At 39.8% G+C, this 22,055-nt stretch overlaps 1 pseudogene; it reads left to right on the top strand.

The window, feature by feature from the left end:
* Positions 1-14,651: 14,651 nt before the first annotated feature.
* Positions 14,652-14,743, top strand: LOC112428576 (small nucleolar RNA U13; annotated as a pseudogene).
* The last annotated feature ends 7,312 nt before the right edge of the window (positions 14,744-22,055 follow it).

Genomic DNA, 22,055 nt, shown 5'->3' with positions numbered 1-22,055 from the left:
TCTAGATAATTCTCATTGTAAAATGGGCAAATGGTCTGAGGTGCCTGACATCCAGGCATTGTTTTACACATTGGTCCTTCCCTAGTCTTTGCTCCCAGTGCAACTCGTGCCAAATATTTCTTCTTTCTCTCTTGTCTGTTCCTTCATTCTCCACCCCAAGCTCTCAGTCCTTTGAATCCTCCTTTTCTACAGCTCCTCACCAGGCCGAGCCAGGTCCCAATTCTTCCTCAGCCTCCACTCTCCCACCCTATAATCCTTTTATCACCTCCCCTCCTCACACCCAGTCTGGCTTACAGTTTCATTCAGTGACTAGCCCTCCCCTAACTGCCCAACAATTTCCTTTCAAAGAGGTGGCTGGAGATGAAGGCATAGTCAAAGTTAATGCTCGTTTTTCTTTATCCAACTTCTCCCAAATCAGTTAGCATTTAGGCTCTTTTTCATGAAATATAAAAACCCAGCCCAGTTCATAGCCCGTTTGGTGATAACCCTTAGACACTTTACTGCCCTAGACCCAGAAGGGCCAGAATGCCGTCTTTTTCTCAATATACATTTTATTACCCAATCTGCTCCCTACATTACAAAAAGCTCCAAAAATTAGATTCCAGCCCTCAAACCCCACAACAGGACTTAATTAACCTTGCCTTCAAGGTGTACAATAGAGAAGATTTGCAATTACTTGCAACTATTATCCCTTTAAAACCTAATCACCCTTACCCCACTCAATGCCAATATCCCATCCACAGCAGGCTTTAAAAAGGTTAAAGCCTGTTATCACTCGCCTGCCACAATATAGGCTTCTAAAGCCTATAAACTCTCCTTACAATTCCCCCATTTTACCTGTCCAAAAACCAGACAAGTCTTACAGGTTAGTTCAGGATCTGCGCCTTATCAACCAAATTGTCTTTCCTATCCACTCCATAGTGCCAAACTCATATACTCTCCTATCCTCAATATGTCCCTCCATAACCCATTATTCTGTTCTGGATCTCAAAGATGCTTTCTTTACTATTCCTTTGCACCCTTCATCCCAGTCTCTCTTCACTTTCACTTGGAGTGACTCTGACACCCATCAGTCTCAGCAACTTACCTAGGCTGTACTGCCGCAAGGCTTCATGGACAGCCCCCATTACTTCAGTCAAGACCTTTCTCCTGATTTACTTTCTTTCCATCCATCTGCTTCTCACCTTATTGAATATTTTGATGACCTACTTTATAGCCCCTTCTACAAATCTTTCCAACAAGATATACTCCTGCTCCTTCAACATTTATTCTCCAAAGGATACAGGTACCCCCCCGCCTCCGAAGCTCAAATTTCTTCCCCATCCGTTACCTAACACGGCATAATCCTTCAAGAAAACACGTGTGTTCTCCCTGCCAATTGTGTCTGGCTGATCTCTCAAACCCCAACCCCTTCTGCAAAGCAACAACTCCTTTCCTTCCTGGGCATGGTTGGATACTTTTGCCTTTAGATACCTGGTTTTACCATCCTGACTAAAGCATTATATAAACTCACAAAAGGAAACCTAGTTGACCGATAGATCCTAAATCCTTTCCCCACTCCTCTTTACATTCATTTAAAACAGCTCTAAAAGCTGCTCCCACACTAGCTTTCCCTAACTCATCCCAACCCTTTTTCATTACACACCGCTGAAGTGCAGGGCTGTGTGGTCAGAATTTTTACACAAGAGCTGGGACCACACCCTGTAGCCTTTCTGTCCAACCAACTTGACCTTAACTGTTTTAGTCTGGCCCCCACATTATTCCTGATACCACACCTGACCCCATGGCTATCTCTCTGATCCACCTGGCCTTCACTCCATTTCCCCATATTTCCTTCTTTCCTGTTGCTCACCCTGATCACACTTGGTTTGTTGATGGCAGTTCCACCAGGCCTAATTGCCATTCACTAGCAAAGTTAGGCTATGCTATAGTATCTTCCACATCTATCATTGAGGCTACCACTCTGCCCGACTCCACTACCTCTCAGCAAGCCGAATTCACTGCCTTAACTCGAGCCCTCACTCTTGCAAAAGGACTGCATGTCAATATTTACACTGACTCTAAATATCTCTTCCATATTCTGCACCACCATGCTGTTATATAGGTTGAAAGAGGTTTCCTCACTATGCAAAAATCCTCCATCATTAATGCCTCTTTAATAGAATTATTCTCAAGGCCACTTTACTTCCAAAAAAAAAAAAAAGCTGGAGTCATTCACTGCAAAGGACATCAAAGGGCCCCAGACCCTATTTCTCAAGGCAACAATTATGCTGATAAGACAGCTAAAAAAAACAGCCAGTACTCCTACCTCCATCCCTCTTGGCCAGTTTTTCTCCTTCTCATCAGTCACTCCTATTTACTCTCCCACTGAAGTTTCCACCTATTAGTCCCTCCCCACTCAAGGCAGAGGGTTCTTAGACCAAAAAAAAAAAAAAAAAAAAAAAAAAAAAAAATCTCCTTCCAGCCTCACAGGCCCATTCTATTCTTTCTAATTTTCAAACTTCTTTCATGTAGGTTATAAGCCGCTAGCCTGCCTCTTAAAATCTCTCATTTCCTTTCCACTGTGAAAATCTATCCTCAAAAAATCACTTCTCAGTGTTCCATCTGCTATTCTACTACTCCTCAGGGATTTCTCAGGCCCCCTCCCTTCCCTACATATCAAGCTCGGGGATTTGCCCCTGCCCAGGACTGGCAAATTGACTTTACTCACATGTCCTGAGTCAGGAAACTAAAATACCTCTTGGTCTGGGTAGACTCTTTCACTGGATGGGTAGAGGCCTTTCCCACAGGGTCTGAGAAGACCACTGCAGTCATTTCTTCCCTTCTGTCAGACATAGTTCCTTGGTTTGGCCTTCTCACCTCTATACAGTCCAATAACGGACAAGCCTTTAATAGTCAAATCACCCAAGCAGTTTCTCAGGCTCTTGGTATTCAATAGAACCTTCATACCTCTTACCATCCTCAATCTTCAGGAAAGGTAGGATTGACTAATGGTCTTTTAAAAACACACCTCACCAGGCTCAGCCTCCAACTTAAAAAGGACTGGACAGTACTTTTACCTCTTGCCCTTCTCAGAATTAGAGCCTGCCCTCAAGATGATATAGGTTATAGTCCATTTGAACTTTTTTATAGATGCACTTTCTTGCTCGTCCCCAACCTTGTTCCAGACACCCGCCCTCTGGGTGACTATCTTCCAGTCCTCCAGCAGGGTAGACAGGAAATTCACCAGGCTACTAATCTTGTCTTGCCTACTCCAGATTCCCAGCCATATGAAGACACCTTAGCTGGATCCCTAGGAGTCTGAGTGCAAGACACCTTTTTTAATAGTCCTTCTCAACTTTTCACTTTGCATTTCCAGTTTTGCCTTGCACAAGGTCTCTTCTTCCACTGTGGCTCCTCTACCTACCAGTGGCTACCTGCTAACTGGACAGGCACATGCAAACTAGTTTTCCTTATTCCCAAAATTCAACTTGCAAATGGGGCCAAAAAACTTCCTGTTCCCCTCATGATACCAATACTTCACTACTATTTTGTTTTGTTTTTCTTATTATTAATATACAAAGACAGGAATAGGCCTCGACTTACTGCTGAAAAAGGAGGACTCTGCATATTTCTAAATGAAGAATGCTGTTTTTACCTAAATCAATCTGGCCTGGTATATGACAAAATAAAAAAAAAAACTCAAGGATAGAGCCCAAAAACTCACCAACCAAGCAAATAATTACACTGAACCACCTTGGACACTCTATAATTGGATGTCCTAGGTCCTCTAAATTCTTAGTCCTTTAATACCTGTTTTTCTCCTTCTCTTATTCAGAAATTGTGCCTTCTGTTTATTTTCCCAATTCATACAAAACCGCATCCAGGCCATCACCAGTCATTCTATACAACAAATCCTCCTCCTAACACCCCACAATATCACCCCTTACCCCGAAACCTTTCTTCTGTTTAATCTCTCCCACTCTAGGTTCCCATGCCACTCCTAGTCCCACTTGAAGCAGTCCTTGAGAAACATCACCCATTATCTCTCCATACCACCCCCCAAAATTTTCGCCACCCAAACACTTCACCACTATTTTGTTTTATTTTTCTTATTAATATAAGACAGGAATGTCAGGCCTCTGAGGGCAAGCCTGCATGTATACATCCAGATGGCATGAAGCAACTGAAGAATCACAAAAGAAGTGAAAATGATCGCCATTCTAACTGGTGTGAGATGGTATCTCATTGTGGTTTTGATTTGCATTTCTCTGATGGCCAGTGATGATGAGCATTTTTTTCATGTGTCTGTTGGCTGTATGAATGTCCTCTTTTGAGAAATGTATGTTCATATCCTCTGCCCACTTTTTGATGGGGTTGTTTGTTTTTTTCTTGTAAATTCGTTTGAGTTCTTTGTAGGTTCTGGATATTAGCCCTTTGTCTGATGAGTAGATTGCAAAAATTTTCTCCCATTCTGTAGGTTGCCTGTTCACTCTGATGGTAGTTTCTTTTGCTGTGCAGAAGCTCTTTAGTTTAATTAGATCCCATTTGTCAATTTTGGCTTTTGCACACCAGTTAGAATGGCAATCATTAAAAAGTCAGGAAACAACAGGTGCTGGACAGGATGTGGAGAAATAGGAACACTTTTACACTGTTGGTGGGATTGTAAACTAGTTCAACCATTATTGAAAACAGTATGGCGATTCCTCAAGGATCTAGAACCAGAAGTACCATATGACCCAGCCATCCCATTACTGGGTATATACCCAAAGGATTATAAATCATGCTGCTATAAAGACACATGCACACGTATGTTTATTGTGGCACTATTCACAATAGCAAAGACTTGGAATCAACCCAAATGTCCATCAGTGACAGACTGGATTAAGAAAATGTGGCACATGTACACCATGGAATACTATGCAGCCATAAAAAAGGATGAGTTTGTGTCCTTTGTAGGGACATGGGTGCAGCTGGAAACCATCATTCTCAGCAAACTATTGCAAGAACAGAAAACCAAACACCGCATGTTCTCACTCATAGGTGGGAACTGAACAATGAGATCACTTGGACTCGGGAAGGGGAACATCACACACCGGGGCCTATCATGGGGAGGGGGGAGGGGGGAGGGATCCCATTGGGAGTTATACCTGATGTAAATGACGAGTTGATGGGTGCTGACGAGTTGATGGTTGCAGCACACCAACATGGCACAACTATACATATATAACAAAATGTAACAAACCTGCACTTTATGTACATGTACCCTAGAACTTAAAGTATAATAAAAAAAAAAAAAGAAAGAAAGAAAAAGAAGTGAAAATGGCCAGTTCCTGCCTTAACTGATGACATTTATTTATTTATTTATTTATTTATTTATTTATTTATTTATTATACTTTAAGTTCTAGGGTACACGTGCACAACGTGCAGGTTTGTTACATATGTATACATGTGCCATGTTGGTGTGCCACACCTGTTAACTCGTCATTTACATTAGGTATTTCTCCTAATGCTATCCCTCCCCCCTTCCCCCCACCCCACAACAAGCCCTGGTGTGTGATGTTCCCCACCCTGTGTCCAAGTGATCTCATTGTTCAATTCCCACCTGTGAGTGAGAACATGCTTTGTTTGGTTTTCTGTCCTTGCGATAGTTTGCTGAGAATGATGGTTTCCAGCTTCATCTATGTACCTAAAAAGGCCATGAACTCATCCTTTTTTATGGCTGCATAGTATTCCATGGTGTATATGTGCCACATTTTCTTAATCCAGTCTGTCGCTGATGGATATTTGGGTTGGTTCTAAGTCTTCACTATTGTGAATAGTGCCACAATAAACATACATGTGCATGTGTCTTTATAGTAGCATGATTTATAATCCTTTGGATATATACTGCAATAATGGGATTGCTGGGTCAAATTGTATTTCTAGTTCTAGATCCTTGAGGAATCGCCACACTGCCTTCCACAATGGTTGAACTAGTTTACACTCCCACCAACAGTATAAAAGTTGTCCTGTTTTTCCACATCTCTCCGCACCTGTTGTTTCCAGACTTTTTTTTTTTTTTTTTTTTTTTTTTTTTTTTTTTTTTTGAGAAGGAGTCTGGCTCTGTTACCCAGGCTAGAGTGCAGTGGCATGATCTTGGCTCACTGCAAGCTCCGTCTCATGGGTTCACGCCATTCTCTTGCCTCAGCCTCCTAAGTAGCTGGGACTACAGGTGCCTGCCACCACGCCCAGCTAATTTTTGGTATTTTTAGTAGAGACGGGGTTTCACTGTGTTGGTCAGGATGGTCTTGAGCTCCTGACCTTGTGATCCACCCACCTTGGCCTCCCAAAGTGCTGGGATTACAGGCATGAGCCACCTCACCCAGCCTGTTTCCTGACTTTTTAATGATTGCCATTCTAACTGGTGTGAGATGGTATCTCATTGTGGTTTTGATTTGCATTTCTATGATAGCCAGTGATGATGAGCAATTTTTTCAGTGTCTATTGGCTGCATAAGTGTCTCCTTTTGAGAAATGTCTGTTCATATCCTTTGCCCACTTTGTGATGGGGTTGTTTGATATTTTTCTTGTAAATTTAAGTTCTTTGTAGATTCTGGATATTAGCCCTTTGTCAGATGAGTAGATTGCAAAATTTTTCTCCCATTCTAGATTGCCTGTTCACTCTGATTCTTGTTTCTTTTGCTGTGCAGAAGCTCTTTAGTTTAATTAGATCCTATTTGTCCATTTTGACTTTTGTTGCCATTGCTTTTGGTGTTTTAGTCAAGAAGTCCTTGCCCATGTCTATGTCCTGAATGTTAATGCCTAGGTTTTCTTCTAGGGTTTTTATGGTTTTAGGTCTAACATTTACGTCTTTAATCCATCTTGAATTAATTTTCGTATAAGGAGTAAGGAAAGGATCCAGTTTCAGCTTTCTACTTATGACTAGCCAGTTTTCCCAGCACCATTTATTAAATAGGGAATCCTTTCTCCATTTCTTGTTTTTGTCAGTTTTGTCAAAGATCAGATGGTTGAGGATGTGTGGTGTTATTCCTGAGGGCTCTGTTCTGTCCCATTGGTTTATATATCTGTTTTGGTACCAGTACCATGCTGTTTTGGTTACTGTAGCCTTGTAGTATAGTTTGAAGTCAGGTAGTGTGATGCCTCCAGCTTTGTTCTTTTGGCTTAAGATTGTCTTGGCAATGTAGGCTCTTTTTTGGTTCCACATAAACTTTAAAGTAGTTTTTTCCAATTCTGTGAAGAAAGTCATCGGTAGCTTAATGGGGATGGCATTGAATCTATAAATCACCTTGGCTGTATGGCCATTTTGATGATATTGATTCTTCCTATCCATGAGCATGGAATGTTCTTCCATTTGTTTGTGTCCTCTTTTATTTCGTTGAGCAGTGGTTTGTAGTTCTCCTTGAAGAGGTCCTTCACTTGCCTTATAAGTTGGATTCCTAGGTATTTTATTATCTTTGAAGCAATTGTGAATGGGAATTCACTCATGATTTGGCTCTCTGTTTCTGTTTTTGGTGTATAGGAATGCATGTGATTTTTGCACATCGATTTTGTTTCCTGAGATTTTGCTGAACTTGCTTATCAGTTTTAGGAGATTTGGGGCTAAGACGATGGGGTTTTCTAAATATTTAATCATGTCATCTGCAAACAGGGACAATTTGTCTGCCTCTTTTCCTAATTGAATACCCTTTATTTCTTTCTCTTGCCTGATTGCCCTGGGCAGAACTTCCAACACTCTGTTGAACAGAAGTGGGAAGAGATGGCATCCCTATCTTGTGCCAGTTTTCAAAGGGAATGTTTCCAGTTTTACCCATTCAGTATGATATTCAAGGTATTATTATTTTGTGATATGTCCCATCAATATCTAGCTAACTGAGAGTTTTAACAGGAAGGTCTGTTGAATTTTGTCAAAGGCCTTTTCTGTGACTATTGAGATAATCATGTGGTTTTTGTTTTTGGTTCTGCTTATATGGTGGATTACATTTATTGATTTGCGTATGTTGAACCAGCCTTGCATCCCAAGGATGAAGCCAACTTGATCATGGTGGATAAGCTTTTTGATGTGCTGCTGGATTCGGTTTGTCAGTATTTTATTGAGGATTTTTGCATTGATGTTCATCATGGTTATTGGTCTAAAATTCTTTTTGTTGTGTCTGTTCCAGGCTTTGATGTCAGGATGATGCTGGCCTCATAAAATGAATTAGGGAGGATTCCCTCTTTTTCTATTGATTGGAATAGTATCTGAAGGAATGGTACCAGCTCCTCTTTGTACCTCTGGTAGAATTGGGCTGTGAATCCATCTGGTCCTGAACTTTTTTTGGTTGGTAGGCTATTAATTATTGCCTCGATTTCACAACCTGTTATTGGTCTATTCAGGGATTCAACTTCGTTCTGGTTTAGTCTTGGGAGGGTGTATGTGTCCAGAAATTTATCCATTTCTTCTAGAATTTCTAATTTATTTGCATAGAGGTGTTTGTAATATTCTCTGATGGTAGTTTGTATTTCTGTGGGGTTGGTGGTGATATCCTCTTTATCATTTTTTATTGTATTTATTTGATTCTTCTCTCTTTTCTTCTTTATTAGTCTTGCTAGCGGTCTATCAATTTTGTTGATCTTTTCAAAAAACCAGCTCCTGAATTCATTGATTTTTTGAAGGGTTTTTTCGTGTCTCTGTCTCCTTCAGTTCTGCTCTGATCTTAGCTATTTCTTGCCTTCTGCTAGCTTTTGAATGTGTTTGCTCTTGCTTCTCTAGTTCTTTTAATTGTGATGTTAGGGTGTCAATTTTAGATCTTTCCTGCTTTCTCTTGTGGGCATTTAGTGCTACAAATTTCCCTCTACACACTACTTTAAATGTGTCCCAGAGATTCTGGTATGTTGTGTCTTTGTTTTCATTGGTTTCAAAGAACATCTTCATTTCTGCCTTCATTTCGTTATGTAACCAGTAGTCATTCAGGAGCAGGTTGTTCAGTTTCCATGTAGTTGTGCAGTTCTGAGTGAATTTCTTAATCCTGAGTTCTAATTTGATTGCACTGTGGTCTGAGAGACAGTTGGTTAAGATTTCTTTTCTTTTATATTTGCTAAGGAGTGCTTTACTTCCAACTATGTGGTCAATTTTGGAATAAGTGCAATGTGGTGCTGAGAAGAATGTATATTCTATTGATTTGGGGTGGAGAGTTCTGTAGATGTCTATTAGGTCTGCTTGGTGCAGAGCTGAGTTCAAGTCCTGAATATCCTTGTTACCTTTCTGTCTCTTTGGTCTGTCTAATGTTGACAGTGGGGTGTTAAAGTCTCCCATTATTATTGTGTGGGAATCTAAGTCTCTAAGGACTTGGTTTATGAATCTGGGTGCTCCTGTATTGTCTGCCTTTCCAACTGAGGTACCAGGTTCATCTCATTGGACTGGTTAGACAGTGGGTGCAGCACAAGGAGTGTGAGCCAAAGCAGGGCAAGGCATTGCCTCACCTGCGAAGCACAAGTGGTCAGGGAATTCCCTTTCCTAGCCAAGGGAAGCTGTGACAGAGGGTACCTGGAAAATCAGGACACTCTCACCCTAATACTGCGCTTTTCTGATGGTCTTAGCAAACAGTACACCAGGAGATTATATCCTGCGCCTGGCTCAGCAGGTCCCACGCCCACGGATCCTTGCTCACTGCTAGCACAGCAGCTGGAGATGGAACCGTGAGGGGGCATTGAGGCCGAGGGAGGGGCGCCAGCCATTGCTAAGGCTTAACTAGGTAGACAAAGCAGTGAAGAAGCTCAAATTGGGTGGAGCCCACTGAAGCTCAAGGAGGCCTGCCTGGCTCTGTAGACTCCACTTCTAGAGGGAGGGCATAGCTGAATAAAAGGCAACAGAAACTTCTGCAGACTTAAATGTCCCTGTCCGACAGCTTTGAAGACAGCAGTGGTTCTGACAGCTTTGAAGAGAGCAGTGGTTCTCCCAGCACGGAGCTTAAGATCGGAGAACAGACAGACTGCCTCCTCAAGTGGGTCCCTGACACCTAAGTAGCCTAACTGGGAGACACCTGCCAGTAGGGGCCCACTGACACCTCATACAGCTGGATACACCTCATACAGTGGATCGCTCAGCAGAAACTCTACAAGCCAGAAGAGACTGGAGGCCAATATTCAACATTCTTTTTCTTTTTTTAGACAGAGTCTCACTCTCTCACCCAGGCTGGAGTGCAGTGATGCAATCTTGGCTCACTGCAAGCTCCGCCTCCTGGGTTCACATCATTCTCTTGCCTCAGCCTTCCAAATAGCTGGGACTACAGGCGCCCGCCACCATGCCCGGGTAATTTTTTGTGTTTTTAGTAGAGACAGGGTTTCACCATGTTAGCCAGGATGGTCTAGATCTCCTGACCTCGTGATCCACCCGCTTCAGCCTCCCAAAGTGTTGGGATTACAGGCATCAGCCACCGCGCCTGGCCCAACATTCTTAAAGAAAACAATTTTCAACCCAGAATTTCATAATCAGCCAAACTAAGCTTCATAAGTGAAGGAGAAATAAAATTCTTTAGACAAGCAAATGCTGAGAGATTTTGTCACCACAATGCCTGCCTTACAAGAGCTCCTGAAGGAAGTACTAAACATGGAAAGGAATAACCGGTACCAGCCACTGCCAAAACATGCCAAATTGTAAAGACCATTGGTGCTAGGAAGAAACTGCATCAACTAACAAGCAAAATAACCAGCTAACAAAATGACAGGATCAAATTCACACATAACAATATTAACCTTAAATGTAAATGGGCTAAATGGCCCAATTAAAAGACACAGACAGGCCAATTGGATAAAAAGTCAAGACCCATCAGTGTGCTGTATTCAGGAGACCCATCTCACATGCAGAGACACACATAGGCTCAAAATAAAGGGATGGAGGAAGATCTACCAAGCAAATGGAAAACAAAGAAAAGCAGGGTTGCAATCCTAGTCTCTGATAAAACAGACTTTAAACCAACAAAGATCAAAAGAGACAAAGAAGGCCATTACATAACAGTAAAGGCATCAATTCAAGAAGAAGAGTTAACTAAATTGATGACATTATCTTGTGAAATTCCTTCTCCTGGACAATGAGTCTCAGAAGCTCCCTGCTGAGCACCTGGTGACCTCCCATCCCGCCCACCAGAGAACAACCCCTTGACTGTAATTTTCCACTACCTACACAAGTCCTATAAAACTCTGCCACCCCATCTCCCTTCGCTGTTTCTCTTTTCAGACTCAGCCCGTCATCATCACCATAGTCAAGGGCCCAGTGTTCAGAATATTAATCATCAGGTGGACTCATTGAATAAAAGACATGTCTTCCCCTTATGCAATTGTTGGTTCAGTTTTTCTCAGCATCGAACCCACTCTGGTGTATTCTGTGAGGCTGGGTTTGGGTGCTGCAAGCTTCACTTCCCACACTCCCTGCCAACTGACTTCTTGCGGCCAGTGGGAGACCTGAGAGGGAGACTCAGAGCTGAGAGAAGGGAATAAGGCACTTCTTTCCTGTGTCTTAGTTCCTGGCAAGGATCCCTTGGTGGCTGATTCCCATGCCTGTTTTTTGACCTTCTGAGTACTTGATGCAAAATGGGTCTCCTTAAAGGTCCAAACCTCAGCTGTGCAGTCCCTTTGTTGAGTGTTCAGCCTTTCAATACCTGCATCTCTATGACCTGCATTCAACATCTCCTGTGAATAGTCTATAATGCCAGTTCTGCTGTCCTGACTAGATCTGGACACACACAGCCTTCAATCTTGGAAAAACAAACTCATAGAAGTTAAATTATCTCCAGTCTCACAGATAGCAAATAGATTATAGAATTCTAAGGTTGGAATGATCCTCACAGATGATGGAATCTTCAATTTATAGACGAATTTTGCATTGTTTTAAAAGTTAGGCAATTTACACAATATGATTCAGCTACTAAATGGCAGAATTAAAACTCGAGTTGATTTTTTTGGTACATACTTTCATTTGAATTTAATTTTTATGTTCAAAATGCATTGTGGAAGATCCAAACTAACATGCTTTAAATAAAGCTATTGTCAATGAGAGGTAAGTTGAGAGTTTTCAATGGAGAAAAAGGAGCCAGCTTATTTTAATGTCTGTCATTTTGTACATAGAAATTAATTAATTCTCCTAGTCAATTTTCCTTTCAACATGGCCACAACAGACCTTATTTAGTGCAGAGATACATGGACACATTCTCCAGAATCCCCCAGATGGAAGAGCAGAACTGAAGAGATCAAACTGAGTTGAAAATGAATCCATCTCTGTATTGAACTTCTGACCAAATGTTTCATGTCTCGTCAATTAGACCTCTTGACCAGTGCACTTTTTGTGCTTAACAAAGCTCCCTTAAATTCATTGCTCATTAAGCATGTCTAATCACCCCAAAGTCTTGAACAGACAATTCACATGAACAGATTGCCTGCAAGTTTTTGATGCTAAGCACCACTAAACATATGCTTAATGTCTCAACATTTCAAACCAGTTCGTAATAAGCAACTTTCCATGGTAAAGTTTATATTTCTGACAGGTAAGTTAAATCTTTCTTCTTTGCAGTTCTGCTAATATTTTTGCCCTTGAATACTAATAGCAAAATTGACTTAAATCACTATATTACTATTTTTAACAAAAAGTGTTTCATATTGAAAGTAAGCTCTTTAAAATAAATTCATTTAAGTGTCTTTATTATCTAGTTGAAAGAAAAAAAAATGCTTTGATTTTTCTGAGAAAAGGAGTACTTCTCATTTTTTAATGGATATTTCAGCAATTTTAGCTCACTTCTAATTTATTTATGTCCAGAAAGGCAAGACATGATTTTTATTTGATGCCATACTTTTCACTTAAAAGGGATACAACTATTGCAAACCAAATTCACGCCAAAATCATAATGAAATTGAGATCTTAGTTTTGCTTTCTATTGGTTTTAATTTTATATGTGAGAGACTATCTCAGTTTAAAAAACGTATTTCAAATATTTGAAATTTCAAATGAAGTAAATTCATTGAAAGATTTCCAGAAGAGAAAAACTGTCATTAGTTTCTATCTTAGTAATAAAAGTGTGCTTATCATGCAAAAGGAAGAAAGTATCAAAATGACTTGAGCCTTGAAGCCCCTGTCAGCAAACAGCCACCAAGGTTTGACCAGAAACTCAATGCAAAATAAAATAACTCACTGGGTAACTGGTGGTGTTTTCCTTCCCTAAAAAGTACCGGATAAGAATATCAGCAACCCCCTTAACAAATCCTCACTCTCTCATTCTACCTCTTACATTTCATCCTCTGAGAAAACAAGTCTTTCATTGGATGACAATTGTACTCTAATTTTAGACACATTCATGAAGGTCTATGTGGAAGGTACATAGGATTTCAGGAGCTCTGATTCAGGAGCCACACCACCTGCCTTCTTTGCCTCAGTTTCCACCTTCATGAAAGCAGGATAATAGCACCTCACTAGTGGAAGTGTTGTGAATAGTGAGTTAATATACGTAAAACTTAGTATAGTGTCTGACCCTACCCCCCAGTCTCTTAAAAAGACTAAATGCTTTCTGAATATTAGCAATTCTATTATTTCATTCTTATTCTTCTTTTTCTATTTTGTGCAAGATTTCTAAAAGATTGATTTATTCAATATGAATTTTGTATCTGGAAAATGAAACACCTAAGTTTATTTTTCATGAGAATTTTTGGGTGTATTGGGGCCTAAAATCTTGCTTAAAGATTATATCTTTTTAGAAAAAAATAGAGTTACATTTTCTATCCTAAATATGATTGATTCAACATATAATTAGTCACATTGCTCTCTGTCTTCCTATCCCAAAGTCTTTAATCTCAGGTCTAGAGTTACTACCTGGTCGTAATATTAAGTTATTTCAATGAATATCAACTTTCATTCTGCAAAACAATATTATGATTCTAATCGTTTTATACAATGTCATGAACTTCTTTTAAATGTGGGGTGGTGTTCTAAAAACATGTCTAAAACACTGTGGAAATCAGTTATTCAAAATCTAAGCCGTAGTCAGGCACAGTGGCTTATGCCCGTAATTCCAGCACTTTGGGAGGCTGAGGCAATGGGATCACCTGAGGTCAGGTGTTTGAGAGCAGCTTGGCCAACACGGCAAAATCCCATCTCTAGTAAAAATACAAAAATTCCCTGGGCGTGGTGGTGTCATGCTCCTGTAGTCCCAGCTTCTCAGGAGGCAGAGGCAGGAGAAATCATTGAACATGGGAGGCAGAGGTTGCAGTGAGCTGAGATTGCATCACTGCACTCTAGCTTGGGGAACAGAGTGAGACTCCATCTCAAAAAAAAAAAAAAAAAATATATATATATATATATATAAAACACACACACGCTATTAGAACTCATTATTTTGAGCCTTAAAGCAATATGATTATGGGGTCTGTGTCAGGTGGCAGGCAGCTATACCTGAGGCAGCTGTAACCTTTTTTCCCTGATTATAAGTTACTCTTCTTCCTTATCTGCACAGTTTTCTAAATGTTGTAAAGGACTCATGGATGCCAGGGAAGACTCCTTTTCACATCACTGCTGATCATCATTATAAATGAATTTCTCTCTTACCTTTCTTACACAGACTTCATGGCTACCACATTGTCTTAAGATGGAATGTTAATACACCTTTTTAAGTTGAAAAGAAAAAAAAAATCACTGCAAAGAAAAGAAAATGACCCTTTTGTAGTTCATAAGCAGGATAACTGGGTTTTCATGCTCTTGTGTGAGATGCGCCTCGCTCAATGTTGGCACATTACCTGTCTGATGTGAAAAAAAAAAAAAAAGAAAGAAAGGAAAGGAAAGGAAAATAAAAGAAAGAAAAGGAAAAGGAAAGTAAAAGAGAAATGGAAAGGAAAAAGGAAGAGAAGAGAAAGGAAGCAGAGGAGGAAGGGAAGGAAGGGGGAAAGGAAGGAAGAAGGAAGGGGGAAGGGAAGGGGGAAAGGAAAGGGGAAGGGAAAGGAAGGGGGAAGGGACAGGGAAAGAGAAAGGAAGGGAGAAGGAAAGGGAAGGGAAGGGGGAAGGGAAAGGAAGGGAGAAGGAAAGGAAAGGAGAAGGAAAGGGAAGGAAAGGGAAGGGGGAAAGGAAGGGAGAAGTGAAAGGGGAATGGAAGGGGAAGGGGAAGGAAAGGGAAGGGGGAAGGGAAGGGGGAAGGGAAGGGGAAGGGAAACAGAAGGGGAAGGGGAAGGGGAAGGGGAAGTGAAGGGGAAGGGGAAGGGAAAAATGGAAAGGAAAGGGAAAGGAAAAGGAAAAGGGAAGGAAAAAGGAAAGGAGAAGGCCAGGCACGCTGGCTCATGCCTGTAATCCCAGAACTTTGGGATGCTGAAGCAGGTGGGTCACTTGAGGTCAGGAGTTTGAGACCAGCCTGGCCAAAATGGTGAAACTCCTTCTCTACTAAAAATAAAAATACAAAAAATTACCTGGGCATGATGACTGGCACCTATAATCACAGCTGCTCAGGAGGCTGAACCTGGGAGGCAGAGGTTACAGTGAGCCAAGATCATGCCACTGCACTGCAGCCTGGGCAATAGAGCGAGACTCCATTTCAAAAAAAAAAAAAAAAAAAAGGGAAAGGGAAAGGAAAGGCAGCCATTGGGAAAAGGAAACAAACTGCAACTAGTTAATTTGCTGTTAATTCTCAAACCATCCTTGCATAGAAAATATTGCAATCCTGTAACATTTGTTTTTTCTGCCTACAAGCAAGAATGTAACTTTTAACTTAAGAGCACTGAACCCCTTTCTCTGGAGTCTATGTGTCCCAAATGGACATTCTCAGCTTTTTGTTTGAATAAACTCTTTAAAAGTAGATTCTGATTTTTTAAAAAAATTTCTGGTTTACAGTGCTGTGGTTAATATATTATATTAAAAAATAAAACTGTATGCTAGACAGAAAAGGGAGGAAAGACTAGAAAATTAGGAAGTCTCTTTTAGTATTTCCTAATTACAGAGGTTGGCATTAGGGTGGTAGTAATTGTATAATACCTGCCTTTTAATGGACACCAAAGTCTTTTTCAGTGTGTGTATGACAGGAACACTTAACATGAAGCCTGTCCTCTTAACATATTTTTAAGTGCACAGTACATTATTGTTTACTATAGGTGCAATGTTGTATAGCAGATTTCTAGAGCTTACTAATCTTTCTTAGGGTTCAGAACAACATATTACAAAATATGGCACCTGGGCATACTGACTATTCTAAACTGAGGAAATTGAGGAAACCATAGAACCAGAGAGTCATTCTCTGACTTTCTCTCAGCTTTCTCCTTTAAGGCCATGAAAAGAATTCTCTGACCTAGCTAATCTGGAAGTAAATCTTAAGACCCTCATTCCACAGGGATCTCACTGTATACCCAAAAGTCAAGAATAATCTCAACAAAGAGGCCTTGCTAAGTTCCCTCCAGCTTATTAGTACTAGGTCACCTGCCCTTTTAGTCCAACTATGTTTCTCCACATCTATTCACGTTTTTCATCAGACTTCACATAAAAATACAGTTTGTCCTGAGTTTTTGGGTCTTCATTTCTGAAGGCTGCCATGCCATGTAAAACTTTGGTTAAGTTAATTTGTTATGCTTTTCTTTTGCTGATATATCTCTTGTCACAGGGTTGTCTGCCATGGACCTTGGCGTGAGTGTGGAAAAGAGAGTATCTTTTCTCCTCTACATCTTGCTTGACTAAAACATTACGGCCCTAGTTATTACCTGGCCATTTACACCTCCCTGCCCAGCCCCTGATAATCACCATTCCACTCTTTGATTCTACGAATTTAACTGTCTTAGATACCTCACCTAAGTGGAATCATACAGCATTTTTCTTTGTATGACTGGCTCTTTTTTTTTTTTTTCCCCCCCAAGATGGAGTCTCGTTCTGTTGCCCAGTGCAGTGGCTGTGATCTCAGCTCCCTGAAAGCTCCGCCTCTTGGGTTCACGCCATTCTCCTGCCTCAGCCTCCCAAGTAGCTGGGACTACAGGCGCCCACCACCATGCCCGGCTAATTTTTTGTATTTTTAGTAGTGACAGAGTTTCACCATGTTAGCCAGGATGGCCTCGATCTCCTGACCTCATGATCCACCTGCCTCGGCCTCCCAAAGTACTGGGATTACAGGCCTGAGCCACTGTGCCCTGCATGACTGGCTTATTTAACTGAGCATAACATCCTCAGATTTCATCCATGTTGTTGCATATTGCAAAATTTCCTTCTTTTTAAAGTCTGAATAATATTGCATGCAATGTATATATTGCATTTCCTTGATGCATTTGTATCAATGGCATACATATTTATGCATTTTCCTTAAAATGGGGGAGAGGATTGCAGTGAGACAAACGGTTATGTACCCATGAGACTTTAGTTAATGTGCATTAAATCTACATTTTACATACGATAAGGTGAATATTTGAAGAAAAAAAAAAAAGAAAATAGAGGAAGCAGATATCTCAGGGAAGGGTGAAGGAGAGATTAACATCTTCTTGTCTTTGTTCTGTACCTGGAAAGTTTAGCTATTAATGGACATTATCAATGTGGAGTCTTCTGAAAGGGCTGGTTTTCGTTAAGCCCTTAGGGACAAAAGCCTAATAGTGGCCAGCAAAGGTGGGGATTAAGAGGCATGCCCCACCTCCCGTCATCTTGCCATGGTCTGGACCTCAGCTTCCAAAGTTTCTCTGGTGTCTCCTTAGGCAAGATGGAGTCCAGTCAGTCAGTTGAGGGCTCCTAATTTTATTTTTAGTTTTCACCAACATGTGCTGTCTTTTATATTTTTTCTTATAAAAGCCATTCTGATAGATGTGAAGTAGTGTCTTGTTTTTATTTGCATTTTCCTGATTGGAATGTTGGCTAGTGACCCTGAGTAGTTTTTTCATTTATCTGTTGGCCATTTGCATGTCTTTCTTGGAGAAATATCTATTCAAGACGTTTGCCCATTTTTAATTGGGTTATTATTTTGTTTACAATTGAGTTGTGGGAGGTTCCTTCTATATTTCTGAAATTAACCCCTTATCAGATACATGGTTTACAAATATTTTCTTCCATCCACAGGTTGCCTTTTCACTCTGTTGATTTTTTCCCTTGCTGCTCAGAATATGGTTAGTTTGGTGTAGTCCCACTATGTTTATTTTTTTATTTTGTTGTCTGTGCTTCTTAGGTGTCATACCTATGAAATGTGGTATATACATAAATGGAATAAGTTTTCCCTTTAGCTTTCTTCTAGGTTTGTATAGTTTTGAGTCTCACATTTAAATATTTAATTTATTGAGTTAATGTTTGTGTATGGCGTAAGATAAAGGCCAGGTTTCATTCTTGTGCATGTGGATATCTAAGTTTTTCCAGCACTATTTGTTGAAGAGTCTCTCCTTTCCTCATGGTGTCTTCTTGGCAGCCTTGTCCAGGATCCACTGGCCTTACATGTGTGGATCTGTTGCTGGGCTCTCAATTCTGTTCCATTGGCCTATGTATTTATATTTTTATGGCAGAGCCATATTGTTTTATTTATTATAGCTTCATAATGTAATTTAAAATCAGGAAATGTGATGCCTCTAGCTTGGCTCTTCTTTCTCTTTTGTGGTCTTTTGTGGTTCTATGTGCAAATTCAATGCGCTCTCAATCAAAATTCAGATGGCATTTTTAACAGAAGTAGAAAGGATAATTTTAAATTTTCTCTGGAATCATCACAGTCTGCATTTGGACCTCTCGCGGCAGCTATTGTGGTAGAGCACCTGGGGTGTGAAACAGCCAGCTCTTTGGACAAGGGGCAGGCTCTGTGCTCCTCTCACTGTGCCTGCTCCTACCCTACTGTCAGAGGCTTACACTGACCATGCCCAAATCCCCCACATTAGCTTGGAATTCAAGCCAGGAGATGACCAAGCCAGAAGACAAGGCCATGTGGAATCCCTTCATACAGTTAGTATGTGTTGACTGGTTACTTTGTGCTAAGCATGGTACCAGCCTCTTCCCAAACAAGACTAAAATTTGCTAGTGAATCAGGCAAGTCTGTAGGTTCTCTCTTCTATTAAAATATCTACTCTTCAAGAAGTCTTCATAGCCTCATACTCCAGAGGGTTACAAAAATAGTTTATCAGATGTACCCAGATGTATATTATTTCCAACTCTGTGTGCTGTTGCTAACTCAGGTGAAAATATTGCTACATTTTCATGTAAATGCTGAGTAGTAAGCATTACTTATGTATTGATTGATCATTTCTGCATGTGCAAAAATATTATTTCTAAAGGAAAAACTGTTTCACATTACCTTTTCTAAGATTTTGGGGATGCTGGTGGTAGCATAATTCTATACACCTTGAAACTCAGCAGAACAGGGTTTTCTTCCACTTACAGAGACTTAAAATGAGGAAACAGTATGAAAGTTTTATATTTCAAAGCTACTGATATTCCTTCTTCGCTGCTCCAAAGTGAGGCCCAGAGCTCATAGCCTTTGTTTTAGCAGAAACTTTAAAGGGTCTTTTGATATACAAAGGCAGACACAATACAAGTACAAAGTGAAGAGCTAAATTTCTCTGTATAATAAAGTAAAGAGAATTGACAGCCAACTGAAATAAAGCAAAAGTGAGATTAAGAGGTCAGCTGAAACAAGAATGGAGGAGAGTCAGAAATGATCACGAAACATAGAAACCACAAAGGAACTGGGTAATAGAACCAATTTGATTTAAATTGCAAAGAACAGGGTGACCTTAGCTAATACCTAGGTTATATCAATACAATTGAACGATCTTATCATGACAGGTACAGGCTAAGCAAAACTTCCTCTCCATAGACTAAAAAATTGGGAATTGAGACACTTTGTCTTGATGTGGTGAAAGTCATAGGCTCTTGGTCCACCAAAATTTCATTACAAATCACTGACGTGAAACAGATTGATTACCAGAAGAAAAGGCATACAAATTTATTCAATGTATATACACAGGAGCCTTCAGAATTAAGACCCAACTTCCCAGTGAGTTACAAATTCTTACAAACCATTTTGAAGTTGCAAAAATAGGGGGCTTAGATTCTGGTAAAAGAGGTCACAGGAGAAGGGAGAAGAGGCTTGGCTAGCAAAGGTGGTCTCGTAATGAAGCCTTACTTAGAGGTAATAGAGAATAAATGTTTCTTTTTGGACTTTTAAAGGTGTCAGACTGAATCTCTCCCAGATCCAGGAAAACTTAAAAAGGGGGAGACCTGGCTGCATTAATGGTGATTCCTTACAGATGCAAATTTTCCCCTCAAAAGATAGCTTTGCAGGGCCACTTCTGTCTCCTGCCCAAGTGGCAGCCATGTCAAAATATGTCAAAGAAATATATTTTGAGGTAAAACATTTTAATTTCCTTCAATGTTTAGTAGAAATGTGTTCACTAGAAAGTGACTGGGAGTTAATGAATTTCTTTTCCATTACTTATTCATAAATGTGTAATGGCCCAGTGGGTGCATCTTGCCTGTTTCACAGATAAAACCAGTTCACCGAGATAGTGGTATTGCAGTAGAGAAAGAGTTTAATTAGCACAGGGCTAGCCAAGCAGTAGATGGAAGGGTATTACTCAAATCAGCCTCAGAGCACTCAGAGGCTAGAGTTTTTCAAGGATTTTTTGGTAGGCAAGAGGCTAGGGAGTGGGAAATACTGATTGGTTGAGTTGGGGATGAAACCTCAGGAGCTCAAAGCTGGCCTCTTGCACTGAGTCATTTCCTGGGTAGGTGGTCAAAAGACCAGCTGAGCCAATTTCTCGACATGAGTGACCAGTCCAGGTGGCAAAAGCTGGTCTGTCAGAATGCAAGGTCTGAAAAATACCTCAAGCACCAGTCGTAGGTTTTACAATAGTGATGTTTCCTATAGGAGCAATTGAGGAGGTTACAAACTTTGTGACCTCTGATTACATAACTACTGAGCCATAATTTTAACTTTGTGGGTAATTTGTTGGTTTTACCAAGACTGTTTCAGTCCCTGAGCAAGGAAGGGGTTAGTTTAGGGATGGGGCTGTTATTCATTGTTGTTTTAAAGTTAAACTATAAACTAAATTCCTCTCACAGTGGGCTAGGCCTGTGCCCAGGAATAAACAAGGGCAGTTTGGAGGTTAGAAGCAAGATTGAGTCAGTTAGGTCAGATTTCTTTCAGTGTCATAATTTTTCTATGTCAAATTTGTCTGACTGTTATAATTTTTACAAAGGCAGTTTCATATGTGGGTAAGACAAATAAAATCAGCATACTCTGTAATTCAATACAGATTATAGTACTGCTATAATGTAATTCCACTTCTGTAAGAATTTATGTTTTTAAATAAGATTTAAAATATTTACTAGTTAATAAAAATATATTTTATCAATATTTAAATATATCATAATTTTCTTTTTCTGGAAAAAATTATTTTTATATATTTTAGTCTTGATGCTCTTTTTACATTATCTGATACTATTATTATACAGTTTTATAATAAGTTTAAATGTTATTTATTAATCAACCACTCTTTTTAATAGTATCTTGTGAACCTGTTTTTGTGAGAAACTGAACAAAAATTAAAGTTCCTGCCACTTTATTTCTATTCTGCTAGCTATTAGATTTGTAAGTCACCCTAACATTTTGATATTACCTAGATTAAAATATATGAATTATTCCCTAACAGTAACACAAGCTTTTTGTGTTATAGGTTTATTATGGTTTTCTTAACTCAATAAAACAATATGTATATAGTAGTTTTATTGTGTCAATAGTAAATATTGCAGAACCAGTAATGTCACTAAGCAGATAGATAGCAACATACATCTATCAAGTCCTACCCCTAGAAGAAAACAGAATGAAGGTCAAACCTAAAAAACTTCTAATTGGTTCACACATCTCATGAAAATAATGTTTTCCTACATTTTGTTCCAATTTTGGTTGAATACTGAACACACACACACACACACACACAAGTGCAATTTTTAAATTTCTAAGAATTTGCATGTTAAAATACATACATTTATAGTATACTTAATTGCTAATTTAAGTTGTTATAGTAAAAATTGTATTCTCTCAGAATTTTGAAGGCATTGCATTGATGTCTTTTATCCAGTGTTACTGACAAGAAAGCATTTGTAAGTTGATTTTTCATTCTTTATATAAACCAGC

Source organism: Macaca nemestrina, chromosome 4 (genome assembly GCF_043159975.1).
Source record: "Macaca nemestrina isolate mMacNem1 chromosome 4, mMacNem.hap1, whole genome shotgun sequence".
NCBI classification, from domain to species: domain Eukaryota; kingdom Metazoa; phylum Chordata; class Mammalia; order Primates; family Cercopithecidae; genus Macaca; species Macaca nemestrina.
Note: the sequence above shows the minus strand (reverse complement) of the source record. Positions and strands in the feature narration are given on the sequence as shown.